This window comes from Convolutriloba macropyga, chromosome 3 (genome assembly GCF_964194025.1).
Source record: "Convolutriloba macropyga chromosome 3, txConMacr16.3, whole genome shotgun sequence".
Taxonomy (NCBI): Eukaryota; Metazoa; Xenacoelomorpha; order Acoela; family Convolutidae; genus Convolutriloba; species Convolutriloba macropyga.
The window spans coordinates 10,261,393-10,268,892 of NC_134470.1; the positions used below are offsets into that span (position 1 = coordinate 10,261,393).

General features: G+C 30.0%; 1 protein-coding gene across 3 annotated transcripts in view; it reads right to left on the reverse strand.

The window, feature by feature from the left end:
* The window catches only part of LOC142335921 (vesicular glutamate transporter 1-like), a 93,867-nt gene that overhangs the window by 73,741 nt on the left and 12,626 nt on the right, over positions 1-7,500 (reverse strand). The window lies entirely within an intron of this gene.

Consider the following 7,500-nt stretch of genomic DNA (forward strand, 5'->3'; position numbering starts at 1 on the left):
TGGGAAACCCTGTAAATGTATTCCCAAAAACCATTTATCAACCCAAATGGAATAATTGAAGATATGTCGTTATATAGTTATAGTTAGTTCTATAGGTAGTAGTTATATAGATCAAATAGTTAGCTGCCAGTCTAATGCTTATCGTTTTTCGTTTCCGATGGAGAATCAGGCGTTCAATTATTTTTAAGAAATGTTAAATTGCTAAATAAACGTACATTTTCTGTTTTAAATTAGAGGCTCGGATGTTTGATAAATTTAAGTTCGATAGCTAAACAAATTTCTAAGCTCTACAATTAAAAAAGCTGCATGCTTTTTAGTGAACAAGTTTAAAATAATGAAATATTCGGAAAAAAATTATATTTTTGGCACTTTGTCGTAATTATTCACGGCCAAACTTTCATAAAAAAAGTCATATGACGTCACAATTACGTAATCATAATGTAATTTTTAAGACTTGAAGACTAAAGCAAGATTTCGACTAGAATTACCAGTATATGGCAATATACATATTGATAGCAAGCCTATAGGGAATTTACTGCAATATGAAAATCATTAGAAAACATATTAAGATATTGTCTAGCTACAAGATCACAGGTCTATAGTATAATATACTCTGGTATTAAACTCAGAATTTAAAAAATCTGGCCGGAGTCTGGACATCAAAAACGCATCTGGATGAAAACAGAAAGAATCCCCGAAAGTATTATTCACAGTCAGATTGCATTTTTTTCAGCATTTCAGCCTTACAAGATAGCTAGCAATAAAATGTTTCATTGAATGTCTAGCAATTTGCATATCCGATTATGCGCGGTTCATAAAACTATGAAAATTAAAATTTTCTAATTATCTTTCTGTGTTTACCGAAAACGGCGATAACCAAATAAATATTAAACAATAAGAATGATAGTTTAATTTTATATATATATATATATATATATATATATATATATATATATATACATATATATATATATATATATATATATATATATATATATATATATATATAATAACAAAAATGTTTATTTTGTTTGAGACGACGAATACGAAAACCATCTCTGATAAACGCAATAGAATTTAACCAGTTCGTTAGGGTATGCAGACACCATTAGAAAACTGCTCACTTTAATTTTTTATATCTCAGAATATTTTTTGCAATTTATCAAAGAATACGTAGTTTTATAATGTTTTACTGAAACAGAACATCTGAAAACGAAAAAGACGGCTCGTGTGAGTCTTTGCTTACCACAGAATATTCCAACATACCTCTCAATAATTCAGAAACAATTTTTAACGTTTGCCAGAAAAAAGTTTGTAGGTATCCAAAAAGCAACTTATTTGCATTGGAAAAAATTATTTGTACTTCTGTTCCAAAACATATGCCATCTTTTTTCAAAAATTCAATAATCAAAGTTCGTTAGCGCTCAACTAGGGCTTCTGTCATTGTATCTGAAAAACTACTCGACGACTTTTCAAGGCACTCGTATCGGTAAACAAAATTTTGACACTAGACTTTGAAATGAAACCTCTTGACGTTGTTGGAAGAATTTCGCCCGTTTTGATATTTCGTGAGCGTGAAGGGATACGTTGTTTTTTTTATTGTGCAGATGTATCAGCAAAACAAACGATGTTAATTTTTGATTTACTTGAAGTCGCCATTTGTAGCTAAAAATAAGTAAATTTTCTAGCTTTCATATATGCTGACAGTTTTGCCCTCTGCCTCTGATTTATCTATTATTTATAGAAACCAAATCCCTGAAGTGTTTTCTACTTCTTTCTATCAAAAACATATCACAAACGTTGCACGCAAGCACACACATTCTTATAGCCACACAACCATATACACACACAAACACAAACACAGACACTAAAATAGAAACAGTTTCAAAAATTGATATTGAGCGTCTGATCTTTACTCACGGTTCGTCACCAATCGTATAATTCTGAATGTGTATTCTGGAAACATTATTGCAAACTTTCTGAGGCAATTAAATCAGAAGTGGTGAAATTGACACTAAGTTTTAAAATTAAATTTTTGAAAATTTTCGAACGGTTTTGTCAATTTTGATGTTTCATAAGCATAGCGGGAAAATCGATTTGTAATATATCCCGTAAACTTATTTTAAAACAAACTAAAAACACTGATTTTTGCTTCCGAATAACTTATAGAAATAAATTAAAAAAGGAGTCTAACATTTAAAGGAACTAAATCTCTCAGAAATACTGTCATTATCTTTATCTCTCTCTTACACACAAAATTTATTCTTCAAGCAAGTAAACCCACACAATCGAGCGCTCGCACGCACACAAACACACAATTACAAACATGGCCCCAGAAAAAAATAATTTTTATGATGTTGTTTTTGGTATCTGGTCTTTACTCAAAGCTCGCCACATTTCTTTTAGTACACGAATAAATTTTTCAAGAACTTTCAGTGTGTAATTTTTGAGGCAATTGTATTGATAATCATGAAAATTGATACTATATTTGGAAATGAAATTTTGAGCAAATTCAAAATTTTTATTTCATTTTGATATTTCCTGAGCATAAACGGCCAAGCTGTTTTTTTAAAAAACATTGCATATGAATTTTTTTTCATCTAAATTTAATAAACAAAATTTTGATTTTAAAATCAAAATTTAATTTTGGAGCAAATTTTAAATATTTTTTTATTTTTCCAAAATTTCTGACAGTTTTCGCAGTCTTTCACTTGTGCTTAACGTGTAACGAAACATTAAAAGCTATACTTAAATGCTCTCATATAACAACGTCAAGAAGTTTGGCTGCCAGTTTATTTCTTGACTGGGCCCTTTCATTATCTTAATTAAAGACTAGTTTTGAGGAAATAGGAAATTAATTTCTTAAAATTGAAATGAAAAGAATAATATTTTGTTCACTAAAAAGAAAAACCCGCTCTTCAAATGAGGAATTTGATTTTCAAAGAACTATATTTTAGTATCTAGAACAGCCCAAACACTGGAAATGGTCAGTCAGCAACCTCAAATTACTGATAAGTGAAAAATAATTTATTTTTAACTTTTCAAACAAAATTTTTTTCTTCTAGAAGCGATTGCTTTGAACGATCAGCACCAGCAATATAAAGTATAAAATAGAAAAAAAAGAAAAAATTTCCATCCTTACTATTCAGTAATTTTTTTGATTGATTTGAAGTTTTTTTTCCATGAAACTATATTTTACTTTTCTAATGTTTCGTGAAAATTGATTTTTTTTAGTTTTGCTGAAATCAGAAGAATTGATTGCAGAAGCAGCTCTAGAATTTCGAAAAAAATACATTTTTCCGCTTTAAGTTTCACGTTTTCAAGTTTCACAGTTGATTTTTGCTATTTTGAGAGATCTTAACCGCCTCCTGAAGAAATCGATTTTACTTAAAGTTGTTTGATATAGGGAAAAAATCGTCCGAATTTTGTTTTTTTTTTACCTGCGCATAGACGGTTCAAAAGGATTGTTTTTAAAAATTTGAGAAAAACAAAATAATAGATTATTTTGGATTTTTTGTTCAAACAGTTTATGTTTTTAATTTTGAGTCTTGTGTTCTTAAAAAATTACCAATGGCAAATCTTCATTTAACATAACTAATTTTACTACAAATTTTTCCAAAAATCAACGGCGATCTGTCATCCTTCAGTTCCGAATTCCTATGCTAGTTAGATCCTCGGACCAAAACACAATTACACGAACAATTATTTCTTGAAAAAAATTGGCGCGAAATGTTAGTCCAAAACATGAAATACCGTTACAATCTATTTCTTCAATCGTGTTTTGTTCTCACATGTATGATTAAAACATTAGCATATATTTTAAGCCTGTAGCTTTTTCAATCGAAAGCAAGCTAGTGAAATATTTAATGCAAAGCAGGTAATTTTCATATATTTGTTTACTTTGTTTACCGTTGAAAAAGTCATGAATAATTGATTTATGATGTGGCTCGTAAAATATGAAAGAGAGAGACATAATAGAACTACTGGAAGATTAGCTGCACAGACGCCACAAAAGACACAACTTACGTACTACATCACCATCTTTTTATATGACTAATATCTGCACGTCAATGGTGACATTTTTAGCAGAAGACGGAATTAGCCGAAAAGAAGAAACAAAAGCAGCAGATATCAAAACAAGTGCGGAACTTAAATTTTGTTTGACAGAAAACGATAAACAAAGTAAACAAATATACAAAAATTACCTGCTTTCTATTAAAAATTTCATTAGCTGGCCTTGAAAAAGAGCCTTGAAAAATTTGAACGAAAAACGAATCTATTTATAAGGTAAAATTATTTATTTTATGAACCCGATGATCCTATATTAGCAAAAAAACCCAAAAAAAGTGAAACATTTTCGGCTAAACGATGCGTTCTGCTAAAAGTACATTTTTGCTCCTAACATAACATAACATAGAAAAACATAAGAAAGAGCAGAAAAAGACAAGTTTGAACTTGATCGCGCGTGTGCAGATGCGACCGGTGGTTGGAAGTCATTAAATTGTCATTCTAAACTCCTTTTTTGCTGCGTTCAAATACAATGCACACAATTGAGTGAACTTTGCGCTTAAACGTCACATAAATTATGACTGAATTTAGACAAAAATTCTTTCAATGGCCAATGATTACACGTCAAATATTGTACTGCATGAATTCCATTCTAAAAACGTGACGTTTTTGAATAATTTAGAAATATGATTATGATTCAAAATTTATGTTCATTGTCTGGACTTTGAAAATAGTTTTTTTTTCTTATTTTGGAAGAGTTCATTTATAGTCACACTCCATTTTAGATTTAAAGCAATTTAAAGCTTAGAATAGGAGCATAGATTTGAAGCAAAGATTGCTTATCACAAAAATTGCTACAGCTGTTAGTTGCTGAAACCATAAACACGCCATCGATAAACCATCGATAAACACGCCATCGCATTTTGTAAAGAGCATTTATTCGAAATGATTTTCACCAATATAGAGAACTAAATTAGGATTTATATTGATAATCTACAAAAAATTGCAAGAACAAAAAATTAGTCTGCAAAAGATGTTTTCTATTATATGAAACAGATTGAAAAAACTTAAGACGCTGAAGTTAGTTTTGACGTATATTTCATGATGCTTTAAAATTTTACTGTTTTATATAGAAAAACACTAATACTGCGAAAACAATTAGAAAAATCAGTTCGGTCTGTTACTTTTGTAACATCAGCTCTGAAAGAAGCCGCTACAAAAATTTAGGTGTTACACTAAATTTTTTTGAAAATTAAATTTTTCGGGGTGCTATTGAAGAGCAAATGTCAAAATTAATTGCGCAAGTTTTAATACAAAGTACAATGTAAAACTAAGTACAGTTGAACCCATCAATAAGCTTTTTTGTTCTGTTCAAACACACTCAAAGTTTTAAACAATAAAGTTTTTCAAAATTTCAACTCTTTGCGTAGAACACCATCAACTTTACGAAACACCATTATTAACTGAAAATGTTCAGTACCACAACAAGTAAAATTTAACGTAAGATTTAACCTTCCTTCATTTTTTTTATTTTTTCATCTTCTCTTTTCTCGTTTATCTTTACTTTATTAGAGCAGAATGCTGCATGCAGAATGCTGCAACAAGAATGCAGAATGCTGCAAATGTAATTTCAATTGAAATTTCAATTTCAATTGTAAGACATGGAATTATTTTTGTGGCACGATAGAAATTATCAAACCCTTCAATATATCGTTGAAGTCTTGTTCAAATCTCTATTTCTAATGCAAAAAAATAGAGTTATAATTAATTTTTGATAATATGACAAGTTGTGAGAAAAACAAAAACACAAATATAATCTCTATGTGAACCTCAAATAATTATTTTTTGTTAAATTCTATAAATATTTTTGATCTTTAACTCTGTGAAGCTGACTGTTTGTCTCACAACAACTGCAGCTGATTTAATTTTTTTGTGGTCTACGTCTTTTAACCATGGAAATTGGACCAAGCACAAATGCAAAGATCTGATCAAATGTAAAGCTCTGTTGGTCTTGTTGGTCTTCAAACATGATACAAAGAATTGATTCTAAGATAATGTATAATTGCTCCACTGTTTGAATGAACAACTGAAAACTTCAATTCAAGATTTAACCTTACTTTTTTTATTTTTTCATCTTCTCTTTTCGCGTTTATCTTTACTTTATTAGAGCAGAATGCTGCATGCAGAATGCTGCAAAGAGAATGCAGAATGCTGCGAATGTAATTTCAATTGATTTGGTCAGTTTAATCAGTTAGAATTCTTCTCTCGAAAAATTTTTGAATTGTGATTAGGTACTGTTCCAACGGACCACTTGGGTACATTTGAATATAGTTCGTGAAAATTGCGCTGCGTTGCAGTTCGACTGCAATTTCGTAAACAAAATGTGAGTTTTTTTTCGCAAAAATTGAAAAATTTCACAACTTTCTGAGAAAAACCAGACGGCTGATGTAGAAAAAATTTAAGAAATTTTGATTTTTTTATAAAATTTGCGTACGAACTTTTCATCGTTTTTAAATATTACTCAACGAATGACTGCAAACACAAAATCATGTGGCAATTTTATTCGAGCAAAATTTTTAATAAATGACAATATCTGAGCAGCAAAAAAAATGTAATGTTTTTTTATCAAATGTGCCGCAAGCCACACTGTTCACAAATGAAAAAAAAATTGTGCTGGTTTGAAGGCTTTTGTTTCTATATTTTCATACTGTTAACGGCAAATTTTTTTTGGTCATCTAATTTGTATTCATCTAATCTAAAGACATGGAATTATTTTTGTGGGACGATAGAAATTATCAAACCCTTCAATATATCGTTGAGGTCTTGTTCAAATCTCTATTTCTAATGCAAAAAAATAGAGTTATAATTACTTTTTGATAATATGACAAGTTGTGAGAAAAACAAAAACACAAATATAATCTCTAGATGAACCTCAAAAAATTATTTTTTGTAAAATTCTAAAAATATTTTTGATCATTAACTCTGTGAAGCTGACTGTTTGTCTCACAACAACTGCAGCTGATTTAATTTTTTTCTGGTCTACGTGTTTTAACCATGGAAATTGAACCAAGCACTAATGCAAAGATCTGATCAAATGTAAAGCTCTGTTGGTCTTGTTGGTCTTCAAACATGATACAAAGAATTGATTCTAAGATAATGTATAATTGCTCAACTGTTTGAATGAACAATTGAAAACTTCAATTCAAGATACGCCATGGTACCAAAAAGCAACGTGCAGCAAAATTTCAGCTCTTTGAGTGTTACATTTTTGAGACGTTTGAAGTGACCAAAATTTTGAAAGCTCAAGATTTTCTCTGTTTACACGAAAAGGATGGTTAAACTCTTGCTTCAGGATTTTGCTCTTTTGCTCTTTGCCACTCTGTAGCGAATTACAATTTTCCTGTACCAAAAACAAAAGCAACTGAACTTTTAATCAGTAGCTAGCTTCACCAGTGCATGCCAACCTTATCGAAAAAATACCAGGCCAAAGCC